This window comes from Coenobita brevimanus, chromosome 21, assembly GCF_032717465.1.
Source record: "Coenobita brevimanus isolate Jiangsu-jjx chromosome 21, ASM3271746v2, whole genome shotgun sequence".
Taxonomy (NCBI): Eukaryota; Metazoa; Arthropoda; class Malacostraca; order Decapoda; family Coenobitidae; genus Coenobita; species Coenobita brevimanus.
In genome coordinates, this window is record NC_136974.1 from 25935262 (window position 1) to 25956851 (window position 21590).

General features: G+C 39.4%; 1 protein-coding gene and 1 non-coding gene across 2 annotated transcripts in view; one reads left to right on the top strand and one right to left on the bottom strand.

Annotated features, from left to right (window-relative positions):
- The window catches only part of Ube4B (Ubiquitination factor E4B), a 645009-nt gene that overhangs the window by 324608 nt on the left and 298811 nt on the right, over positions 1–21590 (bottom strand). The gene's annotated exons all lie outside the window — the stretch shown is intronic.
- On the top strand, positions 5915–6033 carry LOC145392307 (5S ribosomal RNA). Its single transcript, XR_013895977.1, has one exon. It is a non-coding gene; the product is annotated as a 5S ribosomal RNA (ribosomal RNA).

Below are 21590 nucleotides of genomic sequence, written 5' to 3' on the forward strand. Positions count from 1 at the left end.
AGTCTGGAGTCCTCATCTCAAAAAACACATAGACAAGATTGAAAAAGTTCAAAGGGCCGCTACAAGATGGGTACCAAGCTTAAGGGATCTAAACTATGAAGAAAGACTAAATAAACTGAATCTACCAACACTACAGGAAAGAAGGAAATGAAGTGACATGATTATGCTATATAAATGCATATCAGAGAAGGCGAAAATAGACATAAGTGATTACTTAATGTATGGGGATGCATCAGCAAGAGGACACTGCAGAAAACTGCATAAAAAGTGAGGTGAATAAAGAAGTAAGGAAATTAAGTTTCCCAAATAGAGATCAGTGGAATGCACTACCGAATGAAATAAAGTGTGCCAAAACAATTCACAAATTTCAGGATATGTACGATAAATATGGTTTAAGACACGGGACAGTACGACCTTGACTCATTCCTGTAAAGATACAATTAGGTAAGAACAATTAGGTAAGAACACACACACAAGGATATGAAAGTAAGAAAGTGGTATGCGAGGAACTAGAAGTGAAGGAAACTAAGGGGGATGGCTATAAACACGAAAAGGAGAAGTTGTTGGAGAGTTGTAGATCAGAAATTGAGGAAGTGGTACCGACGGAGAGAAGGAGAGAAGAGGGTACAAAAAACATCAAAAATAACTTGAAAATGGTATATACTAATGTTGATGGTTTAATATTGGCAAGGCTTGAAATTAACGATTTCTTGAAGGTACACGAACCTGATGTCATGTGTTTTGTAGAGACCAAGTTAAGAGAAGATACTGATGTTCATATGGGAGACGGTAAATACAAACAGTGGAGAGGAGACAGAAAAGAAAAAATGGGAGGAGTGATGATAGCAGTAAAGAACAACATAAATGTAGATACCGTGGAAATGGGAGAAGGCAGGTATGAAGTGATAAATATGAAATTAGAAACAGGAAAGAATGGCATGAGAGATATGGCAGTAGTGTATGTTCCCAATACGACAAGAGCATGGAATGATGATGAATACCAGGAGATGTTGTTAGATATGGCTAATTATTTACAAAAAATAATTGAGAAAAGCAGCAATATAATTTTGGTGGGTGACTTTAACTGTAAAGAGGTGAACTGGGAGGAATGGGACTCAGGAGGCAGCGAAGATTCGTGAGGCACTATATTATTAAATATAACAATGAATAATGTGATGACGCAATAGGTCAAAGAAGAGAGACAGTTCTGATGTGAGGACACACCAGCAAGATTAGACTTACTGTTTACCAAAGAACCCGATGTAACAGAGTCTTTGGAATGTTTGTGTCCTTTAGGAAAAAGTGATCATGTGGTCACTGAGTTCCAGATGATAATAGGGAATGTCGAGCCAAGAGACGAGCTTTATAGGCAGGGAAGATACAATTTTGGGAAAGCAAATTTTACAGGATTGAGAAAATTTTTTGAAAAGGCAAATTGGAGAAAATTCAGAGAAACAAGAGAGATACAGAGGAAGTGGGATATCTTTCTAGACCTCTATAATTTGGAAGTAGAAAAATTTGTACCAAGAGTAAGGGGTAAAGAACACGGGAAAAAGGAGTGGTTTAATAGAAGGTGTATGAGAGCAAAAAAAAAAAAGAGAGATAAGGCATGGAACAATTGCAGAAAGAGAGGTAACAACAGAACAAGGGAAGAATATAAAAGAACTAGAAATGAATACACAAGAAAACATAGAAAAGAAGAAAAGAATTCTGAAAAATGAAGAATATAAAAGAACTAGAAATGAATACACAAGAAAACATAGAGAAGAAGAAAAGAATTTTGAAAAAGGTATAATAGACAAAAGCAAGGATGAACCCAAACTGTTTTATAGATTTGTTAATGGCAAACTGAAACAAAAGGAAAGAATAACCAGACTGAAGGTAGATGAAGAGGTCAATAAAGATGCAGCAGTGCAAGCTGAAATAAGGAACAAATGTTTCCAATCTGTTTTCACTAATGAAAAGGAGTTTGTGGAAAGGCAGGGAGTGATTAGAAATGTACTGGTGATAAAAGATATAAAAGTGGAGGTATAGGAAGTGTATAAATTACTGGAAACTGAAGATGTAAGGAAAGCCCCAGGACCTGATGGAATTTCTAATTGGGTACTGAAGGAATGCAGAGAACAACTGGCAGATAAAATTCACAGTTTAATTGTGTGTTCTCTGGAAGAGGGCAAAGTGCCTCAAGAATGGAAGAGGGCAAATGTGGTACCAATTGATAAGGGAGGAAACAGGGAAGAACCCTTGAATTATAGACCGGTGTCTCTAACCAGCATGGTCGCAAAATTCTGTGAGAGAATCCTGAAAGACAGATGGATAAAATCTCTAGGAGAAATGAATATTTTGGCTGAATGTCAGTTTGGATTCAGAAATGGAATGTCATGTGTTTCCAACTTGTTGAGTTTTTACTCAAGAGCAATTGACGTGGTACAGGAGAGAGACGGTTGGGTGGATTGTGTGTATTTAGACTTGGAGAAGGGCCTTCGACAAGGTACCCCATAAGTGACTAATGTGGAAACTAAAGTATAAAGGAGGACTGAAGGGGGAACTCCTGGAATGGATGAAAGACTTTCTGACAGACAGACAAATGAGGACAGTAATAAAGGATAGGATGTCTGGATGGAGGGAAGTAACAAGTGGAGTCACTCAAGGCTTGATGTTGATGCCAGTAATGTTCCTCATTTATGTAAATGATATGGTAGATGGAGTGAACAATTATGCAAGTCTGTTTGCTGATGATGTAAAGAGCTTGAGGAAGGTAGAGGGTGAGGAGAAATGTAAAATGCCACAGGAGGATCTGGATAGGATACACAATTGGAGCCGGATGTGGGAAATGAAATTTAATGCAAAGAAATGTAAAATATTGGAAATGGGTAAAAGTACCAGGAGGCCATCACTGAATTATTTCATGGGTAATGAACCAGTCACAAAAGCGAGAGAAGAGAAAGATTTGGGAGTGCTGGTCCGGGATAGTTGGCACCTGAAAAACATATTAACAAGATAGTTAGACAGACATAAATTATAAACTCTTGACTAACATAAGAGTAGCATTTCGTTATATGGATGAGGAGATGATGAAAAAATTGATAGTGGCCATGATCTGCCCCAGGTTAGAATATGCAGTGGTAATGTGGTCCCTACACAAAAAGAAAGATATACACAAGACTGAGAGAATACAAAGAACAGCAACCAAGATGGTCCCCAGTCTGGCAGATCTGTCATACAGAGAGAGGCTGGAAAAGCAGGATTTGCCTTAATTAGAGGAAAGGAGAAAGAGTGAAGACATGATTGTAGTGTTCAGGACCATGATAGGAGTAGATAAAATTGACCGAGAAGATCTGTTTGTATGGGAGAAGAGAGCAACAAGAGGACACGGAATGAAATTGAAGAAGTCAAGCTGCTTGAAGGATATCAAGAAGTATAGTTTTCCTTACAGAAGTAAAGACCTGTGGAATAGCCTGGACAAAGAGATCGTCCAGTCTAAAAATTTAAACGAGTTTAAAGTTAAATTTGACTTATTGAGAAACACAGACGACATCACACGAGCGTAACTCATTTCCTGTATATCACAATAAGGTACAGTATTTTAGGTAAATACATAAGTATATGGAACGACTTAGACGAAGAGGTGGTGCAGGCGTAAATCATTCATGTGTGTAAAAGTAGACTAGATAAATGTGGATATGGAGACAGGACAACACGAGTATTGCTCAGTTCCTGTATACAACAAACAGGAAAATACAAATAGGTAAATACAAACACACACACACACACACACACACACACAGGTTACCTACAGAGACAGAGCTCTTCCGGGATTGTGGGGAAATAATCGCTGAATCAGCTATGAAAAAGAGATCAGCCTATTGTGATTATGTGAATGAGTGCGCAAATGGTGGTTCCGTCGATGTAGTTAAAAAAACACGGTTTCGGTCATAAAGAGTACAAGATATAGTGGAAATACAAAGTCTCCAAATGGTTGCATCATGGAGGAAAGGGATGATGCTTTGTTTACAACTGGCGAGAGGGATTTTGTGGGCTTCTCCGAAGATGATGTGGGAAATGGAATTACAAAGCTGAACCAAACAAGAGTAGCAGGAGTAGAGAAAACAGCAGAGAGGAATGTCCATAAATTAAAAAAGGTAAGGGCAGTAATTAGAGAGTTACAGGAACTGACCTTAAAGTAGGAGAAAGAGATCAAAATTCGACGGAATAAACTGGAAAAAGTTTGCACACGCAGTGACAAACAAGAAAGAGAAGTCACAGAATTAAAAGTGAGTAATGAATCTGCCTCTAATGAAATAAAACAGCTCAAGAGGGAGAATAAGAGGCTGGAAGAAGAAAGGGACAGGATGAAAAGTAAACTAGATGAGCATGAATCCAAATCAAGGATGCAAGATGAGGACATTAAGGAAACAAGGAGCAACAAAAGGGGTGGAAGAAAATTCAGGAGGAAGGAAATGTAAATTTGAAAGGGATTATAGAACAACAAAGCAAGGAAAAGGTGGAGAGGGAAGTGGTTATGGTACTGGGAAGTACAGAATCTTTAGTCAGGAATGTAGCAGATAAGAAAAAATATGTAATAATTTCAGGACGAAAAGAAAAACGTATGACAGTAAGATCGGATAGAGAACAAGAAGAATTGAGTAATGTTAAAAAAATAATATCAGTAGTTATGAAGGGTAACAATGAAGCTCAAGAAGAGATTGTAGAAGTCTTTAGGTTAGGAAAGTAAGAAGAAGGAGGGGCAAGACCACTGAAGGTAAAGTTTAAGTCTCAGGCAACGGTAAACGAAATCATCAGTAGAATATGGAAATTATCAGATAAAGAAGGGTTAAAAAATGTCTGGATAAGGAGAGATGCAAATAAGGAAGAAAGAGCTAAAATAAAGGAGTTAGTAAAGGAAGCAAATGCAAAAAACAAAAAGAGAACGGAGGAAGAGAAGACAGTGTTTTATTGGAGAGTTATGGATCAGAAATTTAGGAAGTGGTACCGACAGAGAGAAGGAGAGAAGAGGGAATAAAAAACATCAAAATATTTTCAAGGTGGTATATACTAATGTTTATGGTTTAATATCGGCAAGGCTTGAAATTAACGATTTCTTGAGGGTACATGTACCTGATGTCATGTGTTTTGTAGAGACCAAGTTAAGAGAAGATATTGATGTCCATATGGGAGATGGTAAATACAAACAGTGGAGAGGAGACAGAAAAGAAAAAGCGGGAGGAGGAGTGATGACAGCAGTAAAGAACAACATAAATGTAGATACTGTGGAAATGGGAGAGGGCAGGAATGAAGGGATAAATATGAAATTAGGACCTGGAGAGAATAGCAAGAGAGCTATGGCAGTAGTGTATATTCCCCCTAAGACAAGTACATGGAATGATGATGAATACCAGGAGATGTTGTCAGACATGGCAAGTTATTTACATAAAATGACCGAGAAAAGTAACAATATAATTTTAATGGGTGACTAACTGTAAAGAGGAGAACTGGTAGGAATGGGACTCAGGAGGAAGCGAAGATTCATGGAGCACTATATTATTAAATATAACAATGAACAATGTGATTATGCAATGGGTCAAAGAAGAGACATGGTTCCAAGGTGAGGACACACTCGCAAGATTAAACTTACTGTTTACCAAAGAACTCAATGAAAAAGAATGTTTGAAATATCTCTGGCCTATAGGAAAAAATGATCATGTGGTCACTGAGTTCCAGATGATAACAGGGAATGTCGAGCCAAGAGTCGAGCTTTGTAGGCAGGGAAGATACAACTTTGGGAAAGCAAACTTTACAGGATTGAGACAATTTTTTGAAAATGCAGACTGGAGAAAATTCAGAGAAACAAGAGAGATACAGAGGAAGTGGGATATCTTTCTAGACCTCTATAATTCGCTAGTGGAAAAATTTTGCCAACGGCCATGCCACGTTGAGTACACCGCTTCCCGTCCGATCAGCGAAGTTAAGCAACGTTGGGTCTGGTTAGTACTTGGATGGGTGACCGCCTGGGAACACCAGATGCTGTTGGCATCCCTACGTGTCAAGTGGGGTTGGTGGAGGATTAGTGCCCCTCCCTGTAAAACAATTAACTCTAAGCCCTTGACCACCCCGTTTGGGATACATGGCGTCTGCCAATGGATGGATGGATGGATGGAAAAATTTGTACCAAGAGTAAGGGGGAAAGAAAACAGGAAAAAGGAGTGGTTTAATAGAAGGTGCATGATAGCAAAAAAAAAAAAAGAGAGAGACATGGCATGAAACAACTGGAGAGAGAGAGAGGTAATAACAGAACATAGGAAAAATATAAAAGAACTAGAAATGAATACACAAGAATACACAGAGAAGAAAAAAGGAATTTTGAAAAAGGTATAACAGACAAATGTAAGGATGAACCCAAACTGTTTTACAGATTTATCAATGGCAAACTGAAACAAAAGAAAGGAATCACCAAACTGAAAGCAGAAGGAGAGGTCTATAAAGATGCAACAATGCAGGCTGAAATAATGAACAAATGTTTCCAATCAGTTTTCACTAATGAAAAGGAGTTTGTGGAAGGGGAGGGAGTGACTAGAAATGTAGTGATAAAAGATATAAAAGTGGAAGTACAAGAAGTGTATAAATTACTGGAAACTCAAGATGTAAAGAAAGCCCCAGGACCAGATGGAATGCAGAGAACAACTGGCAGATAAGATTCACAGTTTAATTGTGTGTTCTCTGGAAGAGGGGAAAGTGCCTCAAGAAAGGAAGAGGGCAAATGTGGTACCAATTTATAACGGAGGAAACAGGGAAGAACCTTTGAATTATAGGCCAGTGTCTCTAACCAGAATGGTAGCAAAATTGTGCAAGGGAATCCTGAAATAAAGATGGATAAAATATCTGGAAGAGATGAATATTTTGGCCGAGTGTCAGTTTGGATTCAGAAGTGGAAGGTCATGTGTTTCCAACTTGTTGAGCTTTTACTAAAGAGTGATTGATGTGCTACAGGAAAGAGACGGTTGGGTGGATTGTGTGTATTTAGATTTGAAGAAGGCCTTCGACAAGGTACCACAAAAGAGACTAATGTGGAAACTAAAGCATATAGGAGGACTAAAGGGAAACCTCCTGGAATGGATGAGAGACTTTTTGAGAGACAGACAAATGAGGACAGTAGAAAAGGATAGGGTGTCTGGATGGAGGGAAGTAACAATTGGAGTCCCACAGGGCTTGGTGTTGGCGCCAGTAATGTTCCTGATTGACGTATATATGGTATATGGAGTGAACAGCTATGCAAATCTGTTTGCTGATGATGTAAAGATCCTAAGGAAGGTAGAGGTTGTGGAAGATTGTAAAATGCCACAGGAGGGTCTGGATAGGATACACAATTGGAGCCGGATGTGGGAAATGAAATTCAACACAAAAGAAATGTAAAATATTGGAAATGGGTAAAAGTACCATGAGGCCATCACTAAACTATTTGATGGGCAATGAATCAATCACAAAAGCAAGAGAAGAGAAAGATTTGGGAGTGCTAGTCCAGGATAGTTTCTGTCATCTGAAAAACATTGTTAACAAGAGAGTTAGAGAGACGTATAAACTCTTGACTAATGTTATGAATCCATATTATAATTACAATTCATAATAGATAGATAGATAAATAGATAGACAGACAGCTCCATGCAAGCCTGGGAAAGGGAAATGATCTTGCAAGTTAACTGAGGAAATGTTGACCATACACAGGAAGTAGCAAAGTCAGGGGATGATGTAGGTCGTGTGTCAGCGAGATAGCATGCGAACAAAGCCTAGTGACATACACACATACTCACACACAGGTTTCTGGAACTTTCCAACCACAGTGTAACACACGTGACACGACCCCTGTTTCACCAGAATTTAGGAAGCAGAGCTCAGAAGGAGGCTAGCATTAGAACCGACAGGTAGTGGAGAGAGTGAACAAGAAAGAGGGGCCCAACTAGACTTCCTTATTATATTGTCTCTGTAAGACATACCCTGCTCAACATAGATTTTCTCTGATGATAATAAATTAAGATCAACTCACTGTATTCATCTTTAATTCTTACTACAAGAAATCGAGTGACAACTAAACAAAAAAACTTCTCTACAAGTTACTACAAAGTCTTTTATGACGCTAACATAAGAGTAGCATTTCATTATATGGATGAGGAGATGATGAAAAAATTGATAGTGGCCATGATCTGCCCCAGGTTAGAATATGGAGCAGTAATGTGGTCCCCATATAAAAAGAAAGATATAAACAAGATTGAGAGAATACAAAGAACAGCAACCAAGATGGTCCCCAGTCTGGTAGTTGTACAGACAGAGGCTGGAAAAGCTGGATATTCCTTCCTTAGAGGAAAGGAGAAAGAGGGGCGACATGATTGCAGTGTCCAGGACCATGATGGGAGCAGATAAAATTGACAGAGAAGATCTGTTTGTAAGGGATAAGAGAGTAACAAGGGGACAGAATGAAATTGAAGAAGCCAAGCTGCTTGCAGGATATCAAGAAACATAGTTTTCCTTAAAGATGTATAGATCTGTGGAATAGCCAGGAGAGAGAGATAGTCCAGTCTAAAAACTTAAATAAAATTAAAGCAAAATTTGACTTGTTGAGAGAGACGGGACCCCAAGAGCATAGCTCATTTCCTGTATATCACAATTAGGTAAATTAGGTAAACACACACACACACACATCGTCGGAGGAAGACGTCTTTTACCGGCTCTCCATACCAGCTCAACACGGCCAGAGGCATTACCTAAATAAGTATCTTTGAATGAGTCAAGCTCTGTACCAGGTTAGACTAAATGATTTTTCATTATTGAAAGGAAAAGAAATAGTAAGTTTAAATAAGACTGATCAAACAACAAAGAACCACGATGCGTTGAGTCAGCTGGGTTTGTTTATACTACGGCAACACGCGGAAAGTGTAAGTGCATACTCCTCATTTAGTATTACAAAATGGATACATACTTCAGTAAAACAAATTTGGAAAAGAAAAGGGATAAAAGTAAAAAGCAAAATGATGATTTCTACCAAGAACTAGTTGAAGTGGAGACTCACAATAGACTGGTTGAACGTGTACACAAACTAGAAATGGCTTTCAAAAATGAAATTGATGAAATAAAGAAGCAAATGCACTTGCAAAAGGAAGAGATAGAAAAACTGGGAAGGGAGGCCAATAAGAAAGACACAACCATCAGTGAACTAACAGTGGAATTGAATACCCTTAGGAAGAAAGTGAGTGAAATGGGAAGTACAGTAGTTAATCACGAGAGTGTTATGGAAGAGTTAAAAAATGACACAGAGACAATTAGACAAGCAAGCAGTCTTATGGACCAGAGCAGTGATATTGAGGAGAAGATAACACAGGTGAATGAAGCTGTGCAAAGCTACAAAAATGATGTAGAAACCACGTATGCTGAAATGGTGAAAGTAAAGAAAGACTTAGAAACAAGGGTGGAGGAAAAAAACATTAAAAAGGAAGTGAAAAGAATAATCCAAAACAATCCAAAGTTAGTCAGAGATTCAGTAGAAATAAATAAATCAATAGTAATCACTGGTATAGAAGAGGAAGAAATTAAAAACAAAATCACTAGAGACAAAAAGGAGATGGCAAATGTAATGAGCTTACTGAAAGAAGTATCAGAGGAAATCTGTAGTAAAGACATAGAAGAACACAAAAGGTTAGGGAAATACGAGAAAAGGAAGACAAGACCTCTAAAGGTGACTTTCCAGAGTGTAAACACTGTGGAAGAGATACTAAAAAATGCAAAGAATCTTATGGAAAAAGAGGAGTTCAAAAATGTATGGATAAAAAGATGCCTAACAGAAGAGGAACTGGAATTACTGAAAGAGAAAAGGGAGGAAGCAAAAACAAAAAATGAGGGAAGATCAGAAGAGGACAAGAAGAAATTTTTTTACAAAGTAATAGGGTTGCAGGTACGAAAGTGGTACACAAACAGGATGGAAGAAAAAGGAGGAAGTTAGTAGAACCATGTCATGACAAGTATATAAACAAGATGATAAAATTGATGTACTCAAATGTGGATGGAATGGTATCTAAATTACTAGAGATGAATGATTATGTCAGAGAAAATGAACCACAAATAATATGCCTAACTGAGACAAAATTAACACCAAGGATATCCAATGACATACTAAACTTAGAGGAATACAATATATGGAGAAGAGACAGAAACTTAAAAAAAGGAGGAGGAATTATAATATTAACTAAGAAAAATCTAAAAGTCAGGGAAATAAACCTAGATATACCATCACAAGTAGAACTGATTGCAGTAGAGATCGACACATCTGAATGTAAAGTAATTGTAGCCAATTTGTATATGCCACCCAGATCAAACACATGGGAAAGAGACGAATATGAGGACCTGGCAGAGAGTACAATTCAGAGTATAAGATCCTTGCTACATAAAATGGAAGAGAAATCGGAAAGAATTATACTAACTGGGGATTTCAATACAAATATAAATTGGAATACTCTAGATATAAATAGCCAAGAAAGCTGTTGGGACCAAAAGCTCCTGGATCTCGAACAAGAGTTTTTCTTAACGCAACATGTGAGGGAAACCACTAGAAAAAGAGGACTTGATGTACCTTCAGTGCTAGATCTAATATTTACTAGGCAAGAAAATGACATTGACAGTTTAATATATCACCCTCCACTCGGCAAAAGCGATCATGCAGTACTAAATTATAACTTCAGGATAGCATATGACATAGTAAACAGCAATGACAGTTACAAAAAGAGACTAAACTATAAAAAGGGAAATTATCAAGACCTAAAGAAGTATTTCTTAGAAGTTGACTGGGAAAATGAGCTGAGAGGACAAGATTTAAATGCTGTACATAAAAAATTTTGTGAATTTTATGAAATAGGAGTCCAGAAGTACATCCCACAGCACAAAGAAGCAGATAAGAAAATACAGAAATGGTTCAATACAGAATGTAAAAAATCAAAAGAAAGAAGAGATTTGTTGTGGAATAGATACAGAAGACACAATAGTGAAAGGGCGTATAATAATTACAGACAGGCAAGAAACGACTATATAAGAATAAGGAGGGAAGCCCAAAAACAGTTTGAGGAGGATATAATAAATAAAAGTAGTGATCAACCAAAACTGTTTTACAGCTATACCAGAAGCAAAACCAAAGTAAAAGATATAATACAATCCATCACGGACGAGGGAATCACTTATACACAAGAGAAAGATATTTGTGAAGCACTAAATAAGAATTTCCAATTAGTTTTTACAGAAGAAAAAATTTTTGAGAGGGAATATGTGGAACACGCATGTCCACTCATACTACCAGATATACAAATAGCAGAAAAAGTAATACAGGAGGAGTTAAGTAGATTAGACAGAGGAAAAGCAAGTGGTCCTGATGAAATTTCATGTTGGGTGTTACGAGAATGTGCAAAGGAGTTAAGTAAACCATTATTTTTAATTTTCAAGAAATCCTTGAGTCAAGGGAAACTACCTGATATTTGGAAAAAAGCAAATATAGTCCCCTTATTCAAGAAAGGAAATAGACAAAATCCTCTCAACTACCGACCAGTATCACTGACCAGTGTTGTAAGCAAGGTATTAGAAAAACTTATAAGAAAAGCTTGGGTAAATCATCTAGAAGAACACAGTATGATAACAGAAAGACAGTTTGGCTTCAGAAAAGGAAAATCATGTGTTACTAATCTGTTGAGCTATTATGACAGAGTAACAAACACAATACAGGAAAGGGAAGGATGGGTGGACAGTATCTATTTAGATTTCAAGAAAGCTTTTGACACAGTACCACACCAAAGACTTTTATGGAAGCTGTACCATCAAGGAGGAATTCAAGGCAAACTGTTTTGTTGGATGCAAGACTTTCTCATAAAAAGAGAAATGAGGACAGTACTAAGAGGAAACTACTCATCATGGAAAGAAGTGACTAGTGGAGTACCACAGGGTTCAGTGCTGGCACCAATCATGTTTCTAGTGTACATAAATGATATAAACAGTAACACTGGAAATGACAGCTATCTGAATATGTTTGCAGATGATGCAAAAATACAAAGGAGAATTACTAGCACAGACTCTTGTAGGGAGCTACAAGAAGAATTAAATAAACTTCATGAATGGAGTAGTACATGGCAAATGGAATTCAATGTGGACAAGTGTCATGTAATCAAGTTTGGTAAAAGTGGAAAAAGACCTGATTGGGATTATAAGTTAGGAAATAAAACCCTATACACATCAGAAAGAGAGAAAGACCTAGGTGTGATTATCAATAACAGACTATCTCCGGCTGACCACATCAGCGAGAAGGTACGGAACATGTATACACTGCTTGCAAATATGAGAATAGCATTCACATACATAAATGAAGACATGCTAAGAAGGATAATAACATCATTCATTAGACCAACCCTGGAATATGCATCAATAGTCTGGAGTCCTCATCTCAAAAAGCACATAGACAAGATTGAAAAAGTTCAAAGGGCCGCTACAAGATGGATACCAAGCTTAAGGGACCTAAGCTACGAAGAAAGACTAAATAAACTGAATCTACCAACACTACAGGAGAGAAGGAAAAGAGGTGACATGATAATGCTATATAAGTGCATATCAGGAAAGGAGAAAATAGACATAAATGATTACTTAACATATGGAGAAGCATCAGCAAGAGGACACTGCAAAAAACTGCATAAGAAGAGAGGTGATAAAGACGTAAGGAAATTCAGTTTCCCAAACAGAGCAATTGATCAATGGAATGCACTACCGAATGAAATAGTTTGTGCCAAAACAATTCACAAATTTAAGGATATGTACGATAAATATGGTCTAAGACACGGGACAATACGAGCTTGACTCATTCCTGTAAAGATACAATTAGGTAAGAACAATTAGGTAAGAATAAGAACACGAGATGTGTAATAATCTCTGTAACGATGTGAGAGTCTCTGCTAGGACCATGATTGATGCTCCTGAAAAAAGTTACCAAGTTTGTGGCCACATATGACTGTCATGGTAGTACCTTCCAGCATAATTATGATGAAAATATTAAAAAAATGGAAATAAAGAACCTAGAGGAAGGAGGCATGGATTAATGACTAAACAATAATTCTAATTTCAAGTGGATAAAAAAATAAAAAAAAACCTCCATCCATCCATTGCCAGACGCCATGTATCCCAAATGGGGTGGCCAACGGCTTAGAGTTAATTGTTTTACAGGGAGGGGCACTAATCCTCCACCAACCCCACTTGACACGTAGGGATGCCAACAGCATCTGGTGTTCCCAGGCGGTCACCCATCCAAGTACTAACCAGACCCAACGTAAAATATTATGTCAAATTAACTGATTGAAGCCTTTCACATGAAAATACTAACAAAATTAATTAAGAGAGAACAAGTGAAACATCTATTAAACTTATTACAGTACCGTACTTCTTTACCTATATCATTTTTTCCCTCTATCAACCCTCCACTTATATCCAGTTTTCCCATTCATTCTGTCAACTTTTAATATTCTTTCTTCCTTTTTCAGTGGCTCTACACTGAATGACAAGCCTAATGGTGTCCTGTAACCCAGGTAACCATTTACTGCACATTGCTGGGTGGTAACTATATAACCAAATAACGGGGTAATGTGGGGTCATTAACTGAATGGAGAGATGGAAATGCAATGTCCATCTGGGAAGCAAACCTTCACACTATTCCCCACATCTTGCTGTGGAAAGGCACTGCCTACTGCAAGGGAACATCTCTTCTATCTAACCACTATCTACTGCCAGACGCCCCAATCCCACAAGGGGTGACCACAAACAAATCGCCTCCATGATGCCCTCTCCCCCGCCATTTCACTGCCCTGCTTCCAACTCACACCTCCTTTTCTCATATACTTCTCCAATCCACCCCTCCATCTCATCCTTGGCCTCCCACTCCCTCTCTCCCCCTCCACCTCACTCACATACACTCTCCTCATCAGTCTCTTCCTCTCCATCCTCTCCATATGGCCAAACCACCTCAGTGTGTTTCTCCCAATGCTTCCTATCACATCCACATCCACACCACAATGCTCCTTCACTTCCTCATTTGTCAGTCTCTCCATGTGACTCCACATGCTCCATTCAAATAACTCATTTCCCCTGCTCTCACTCTTGACTTGTGATCCTCCAACAAATCCAAGCTTCACTTCCATACATTAGAGTTGGTATCACAATACCATCATGCAGTAACTTTTTCACTTCTATGATCGCTCCCCTGTTTCTTATCACTGCTTTCAAGGAACCAGCAACCTTTCTCCCTCGTTGTACCCTATCAAGCACTTCACCCTCTAAACTTCCATCCTTACTCATTACACCACCCAAGTACAGTAATCCGTTTAAGACCTGGACGCCTAAGCCCCGGACACCCCAAGTCCCGGACATTTTGGGCTCGGGTCTTTGGACGGACACACACACACACACACACACGCATAGTAAAAAAAAAAAGTAAAAATGTAAAAAAAAAAAAAAAAAGAAAAAAGAAAAAAAGAAAAAAAAGCTGATATTGGTTCACCCCAACTTTAAATTTGGCACGTGGTGATGAACAGCCACGTTTTCACGCATAGTAGAACGCCCTTGCATTCCTCCCCTCCTCAGTTCCTGCCTAACTACCATCTTGAGTACATGCTCAATGCTATGGCTGCCCCACATGCTCATTTTTGTGAATATACAGTGAATAAACTGCAATACCTCGCCACTAGGCCACATGGGAATTTACAGTGTTGTATGGTGTTAAGAAATTATAATTTAGAGTGCAAAGGATGAAGTGCAGAGTACAATGCTGGAGTGTTGTCACTGGCGTGGCACAAGTAGGAACAGAATGTGCTGTGTTAAACAATTATAATTCACAGTGCAATGGATTAAGTGCAGCACAAACCCTGGATTACTGTATGTGCTTCAAGAGGACTTTCACACTGTCAGTGCCTTAGAGGAGGCAGGTTAATCTTTGTGATGACCACGGACATGTTGTAAGTACCCTGCATACTGCTAAATACTTTCCATACTCACTTATAATTCCTCATTCTCTGGTTCCGTTTCATTTATTTCATGCTTTCTGTCCCTTATTGGTGTGAACAGGGTCTTAAATAGGTGCTGTGCATGTCTGGTAGGGAATTATATAGGTGGTTATCAAAGCTAGGTTGGGTTAGGGTCCGTAAGAACCTGTCCAGGGGGCATTTTCCCAGGTCCCGGACAAACCCAAATCCCGGACATGCTTTTGGCTCTATTACGTCGAATCTTGGAGGGATTACTGTACTTAAATGCACTCACATTTTCCATTTCCTTCTCATCCAACCTCACTGTACATTCACTGACTTCATTTCTCTCGAAGACCATAACTTTACTCTACTCTAAATTCACCTTTAGATTCCGTTTCTTACACACTCTCCCAAACTCATTCACCAAGCCTTGCAGCGCTTCTTCGTCTTCACTTAACAGCACAGTATCATCTGCAAACAACAGGATAGGTAGTTTCCAAACACTGCCCTCTCTCATTAGGGCCGCTCCAACATCCACTGCCCTACCTTGTATCTCTTTTATAACTCCATCCATATATACACTGAACAACCATGAAGACATGATGCATCTAGCAAAGAACCGACGTATCGGTATCAGTATCGGTGGTATCATCCCATTTTTAGAGAACTGGTATCGGAATCAGCATCGGCTGATTTTCTGCCAATACTACCGATACTTAAAAGGAATTTACTACATAGACCACTGGTGGGTTGCTTTGGCTGACAAATTACTATGCAGTAGAGAGGGAGTGGAAACAGTCAATGAGGGTAAGGCTGGGAGGTGTGGATGGAGTCTGAGAAAGGACTGGAATAATTTGTCAAGCAAAAGTGATCCAATGATAGTGTGCGCAGGGCTGAGGTAGTGTTTCCCAGTCATCTACACGGAGCTGTACAAGTAGGAATCTATTTTTCCATTTAAGCATTATCTATCAAAGGTAATAATTCCATAGAACGTACCATGTTCTTTTACTTCTATCATGATTATTATCTGCCAGTGTATACCACATATACGGTATTAGTCTTATGCTCTGATGAAATACATGAGAAATTCATGTAGGCTACGTACATTTAAGTTTGATTAACCCTTTAAACGCGGATCGTTGCATTTGCGACGATCGCCAAAAAGGACATAACGGCGGATCGTCGCATTTGCGATTTGAGTTAATTTTGAATAAACGCAGGCAAGGATGTTCCAGTTGGTATTGTCTATCAGTACCGCCACCCTTTAGCTACAATTAGCATACTTGACCTTTGTACTACTGACCTCCGTTGTTCCCAAGTATCGCATTTTTCCCCCCTTCCCCCCCCCCACCATGGCCCGGCCAGCCTGGCTGTGATATATGGCAGCGCGCTGACTGCTCAGAACTGTAAATCTGCGCTCTCCTCTCACAAGCAGTTTATGCTAATAGGAAATGCTTGTTTCCCCAGTTGTGACACTAGCTTTTTTTCTCATGGTTTGCCCCTGTTTAGCGTCAGTTTACCGCAGGCTTTCAAAGTGACAATTTGGCGAGTTCTAGCTCTTCCACGTCAGTGCAAGCGGCCGACAGGAACGAGAATGAAGTGACGGGCGTAAGGCAGAATAAAAGCGCACCGCAGTGGTCTTTTGGGAAGTATTATGATTGAAAATAATGTAGTATACGTGTTTTTCGCTGTGAAAATGGAAATGTTTGTTGAGTGACGGGAAGACCGCCGCCACGCTGCATGTCGGCCGTACGCTCCGTTGATTTTAGCCTTATTTTCAGTGCTTGTCGTACAAATACGGATTCCAAACTACCTGTACATTGTAGTATAAAGTTTACTGTGACAGAATGAGGCTGTGGTAGAGGGGAAACTGGGTTGCTGGAGGTGTGAAAGTGAAGATTTTGTTACCCAACTTTGCAAGTCTCCACAAGTCCTTGGGTAGTCCAAGAAGGCTCAACACCTGTCTCTGGAGAAAGCTGAATGTAAGTACTATCTGCCAAACCAAGTATAATGTTCTAAGGTTAATCTCTGATTTTTGGCTAATATTTTCCTACAGGCACTCAGACCGCGGTCCAACCCCGCCACCCAGGGGGGGCCGGCTGTCCATGGCCGCGTTTTAGGGGTTAATGGTTTTGTTTCTCTCGTGGAAAGGAAACAGACCGTTTTCATTACGTACCAAATAACAAAAAGCCTTAATCTGGCAACTCGCATTTGAAGTCTGGCATGTTAATGTTACTAAAAAAAAAAAAAACAAGTTTTTATAATAAAAATTGTTTACTTAAATTTTAATGAATAGTACAAAGTGTTTCATCCAAAAATTTTTATATTACCCAAGTGTCAACTTGAAAAAAAGAAAGTCTCATGGGTATGTGCAACAGCCTAATAGATTGGTCTCCAATGCACTGGTATCAGTAATGGTAGTAGTATCAGCATCGGTCCAATTTTGTGGTATCAGTATCGGTCAACATTTTGATACCGGTACATCTCCAGACACATCCCTGTTTCAATCCAACCTTCAAACAGAAAATTCACCCAGTTCACTATCCACACACACTGCAGCCTTAGCACCCTTATACATACTCTTCATGGCATTCAACAACTTCTCATTTACTCCATATAAAGTATTCTTAATACTTCCCAGAATCCTTGTCTATCCACCTTGTCATGTGCTTTCTCCAAATCCATGAAAGCTGCATACAGCTTCTTTCCCTTCTGTAGAAACTTTTCCACTAAAGACCTATGAATGAATATTTGATCTACACAACCTCTTCCCCTCCTATAACCTCCCTGTTCTTCAACTAATTCCTCTGTTATTTCCCTAACTTTGTCAATAAGTATCCTATCATATACTTTTCCTATTACACTAAGAAGACAAATGCCCCTATGATTACCAAAAACTTCTTTTTCCCCTCTCCCTTTGTATGGGGGAATAATCATACCTGACTTCCAATCCTCTGAGACTTTTCCTTCCTCCCAGGCCAATCTGCACATCTTCCACATCCATTCTACTACTATTTCTCCCTCATGATTCCGCATTTCACCACACACTCTATCAATTCCTGGGGCTTTCCTCATTTTGACTTTCTTCATTCCTTCCACAACTTCCATCCTACTGATTTCCTCCTCTTCTCACATCCCTCCGTCTCCCAGCCACTCCCCAGCCACTTATACTTGCATTATTTTCATTCTCTATGCTCAACAATTCCTTGTTCTCACCATCTGCTCACTTTTTCTTCCTTCTCCACTAGTAATCTACCATTTTTATCTTTCACACCCTGACTAACATCACTTCACTGCATGGAATGGTCCTGCATTGCCTGCAATGGACTGGTTGGTGGTCATTTTTTTTTTTTTTTTTTAAGTAAACAATTTATCAAGGTGATAATTGTGCTGAACTGTCCTATGATATAGTTGATCTGACAAACCAAAGTAAAAATTTGGATATAAGCCTTCAAAGCTGCACAAAAAGAGGTTGATGGCAGTGCGAGCCTCAAGTCTGCCAACCCCAGAGACAAAACATGACTGTGATCACCGGTTGTGTGATTGTGGTTCTCCTGATTAGCCAAGCTTTGCTTCATCATGGCCAAGTCAGCACCACTGGTGCTTTGTTCCGCTGTGAAAGAACACAAGTTGAATTACACTAGAAAAAAGATTCATCACTGTTTCAAGAGATGAAAACCACGATGCTGTGGTGGCAAGCAGTGCATTGGGAGCACACCAACACAGCTGACAACTCCTACTGTTGCGAAGCAGTGCAAGTAAATACCGAACCGGCGGTCATTTACCGAATCACCACTTTTAAATGGGATATATTATAATTTTTATCACCATATAGATTCATGTACACTTAATTATCAGAAATTCTTTTAAAAATTTGTGCTTAATGTGACTGTTAATAAAAAATCAGGTTTCAGAGATAAAATATGCTAAAGTTAGCGGATACGTCACCTTCAGATCATCAACACACATTGACAAACTTCCATTTTGCATAAATATTGATTTAAAACACAAAAAAATGTATTTACATTATTAATCAATATTTCCACAAAACAGAAGTCTGTCCAGGCAAGATATCAAGCTACTATAGAGGTGGAACACTTCTGCTAACTTTAGCAAAGTTTTGCTTTGAATCCTAAATTTTTATTCTATCTATCTATTCCCATACGCCTCAATCCCATTCGAGGTGGCCACAAACAAATCGCCTCCACATTGCCCTGTCCCCCGCCACTTCACTGCCCCGCTCTCAACTCACATCCCCCTCTCTCATATACCTCTCCACCCCATCCCTCCATCTCATCTTCGGCCTCCCCCTCCCTATTCCCCCCTCCACCTCACTCACATACACTCTCTTCGTCAGTCTTTCACCCTCCATCCTCTCCACATGGCCAAACCACCTCAGTGTATTCCTCCCAACGCTTCCTATCACATCCACATCCACACCACAATGCCCCTTTATATCCTCATTTGTCAGCCTGTTTCTCCATGTGACTCCACAGGCTCCTTTTAAATAACTCATTTCCACTGCTCTCACTCTTGACTTGTGTCCTTCCAGCAACGTCTAAGCTTCACTTCCATTACATTAGAGTTGGTATCACAATACTGTCATGTAGTAACTTTTTCACTTCCATGCTCACTTCCCTGTTTCTTATCACTGCTTTCAAGGAACAAGCAACCTTTCTTCCCTGCTGTACTCTTTCAAGCACTTCACCCTCCAAACCTCCATCCTTACTCATCACACTACCCAAGTATTTAAACGTACTCACATTTTCCAATTCCTCATCATCCAACCTCGCTGTACCTTCTCTGACTTCACCTCTCTCAAAAACCATCACTTTACTCTTCCCTACATTCACTTTTAGATTCCATTTCTTACACACTCTCCCAAACTCATCCACCAAGCCTTGCAGCTCTCCTTTGTCTTCATTTAACAACACAGTATCATCTCAAACAACAGTGCTGGGAGTTTCCAAACACTACCCTCTCTCACCAGGGCCACTCCAACATCCACTACCCTACTTTGTACCTCTTTTATTACCCCATCCATGTACAAATTGAACAACCACGGAGACATGACACATCCCTGTTTCAACCCAACCTTCAAAGAAAAAAATTCACTCAGTTCACCATCCACACATATTGCAGCCTTTGCACCATCATACATACTCTTCACAGCATTCAACAAATTCCCATCTACTCCATATATTCTTAATACTTTCCACAATCCTTGTCTATCAACCCTGTCATATGCTTTCTCCAAATCCATGAAAGCCTCATACAACTTCTTTCCCTTCTCTAGAAACTTTTCCACTAAAGATCTAAGAATGAATATCTTATCTACACAACCTGTTCCCTTCCTAAAGCCTCCCTGTTATTCTCCAACTAATTTCTCTGTTCTTTCTCTAACTCTGTCAATAAGTATCCTACCATACACTTTTCCTATTATACTAAGAAGACAAATGCCCCTATGATTACCACACACTTCTTTTTCCCCTTTTCCTTTGTACAAGGGAATAATTATATCTGACTTCCAAGGAGAGTAAGAAGAAAGTGGATGAAGAGTTTGGGAGGAATCTGAGTGTGAAATGGAGGGAGAGTAAGAAATTGTTTTGGAAGGAGGTAAAGAAAGTAAGGCAGTGTGAAAGGGGAAATAGTAGGGGAGTGAAAGATAGGAATAATAGATTGTTGGTGGAGAAGAGAGAGAAATTGAGGAGATGGAAGGAGCACTTTGAGGATTTGTTGAATGTAGAGAGTGACAGCAGTGTGAGTATAAGTGGTTGGGGAATGGCTGGGAGAAGAAGAGATGAGAGGAGGGAGGAAGAGATCAGTAGAGCGGAAGTAGCAGAAGCGATGAAGAAGATTAAGCTGGGAAAGGCCCCAGGAATTGATGGAGTGTGTGGTGAAATGCTTAGGTATGGGGGTGAGATTGCTGTGGAGTGGATATGGAAGTTGTGTAGATTGGCTTGGGAAGAGGGAAGGGCTCCAGAGGACTGGAAATCAGGTATAATTGTTCCTCTGTACAAAGGAAAAGGGGAGAGAGAAGTATGTGGTAACCATAGGGGTATTTGCCTTCTTAGTGTGACTGGTAAAATATATGGTAGAATACTCATTGATAGGGTTAGGCATATGACAGAGGAGCTAGCTGGAGAAGAACAAGGGGGATTTAGGAAGGGAAAAGGGTGTGTAGATCAGATATCTGTTCTAAGATGTTTAGTGGAGAAGTATCTAGAGAAGGGAAGGAAAGTGTATGCTGCCTTCATGGACTTGGAGAAAGCTTATGACAGAATAGATAGGCAAGGTATGTGGAAGGTATTAAGAATATATGGAGTGGAGGGGAAATTGTTGAGTGCTGTGAAGAGTATGTACGAGGGAGCTAGGGCTACGGTGCGAGTGAATGGTGAGCTGAGTGAGTTCTTTGATCTCAATGTGGGACTGAAACAGGGGTGTTTGATGTCTCCATGGCTGTTTAATATATATATGGATGGGGTTGTAAAGGAGGTGCAAGGTAGGGCAGTGGATGTGGGGGTGGCCCTAATGAATGAGGGTGAGATTTGGAAGCTTCCGGTGTTGCTG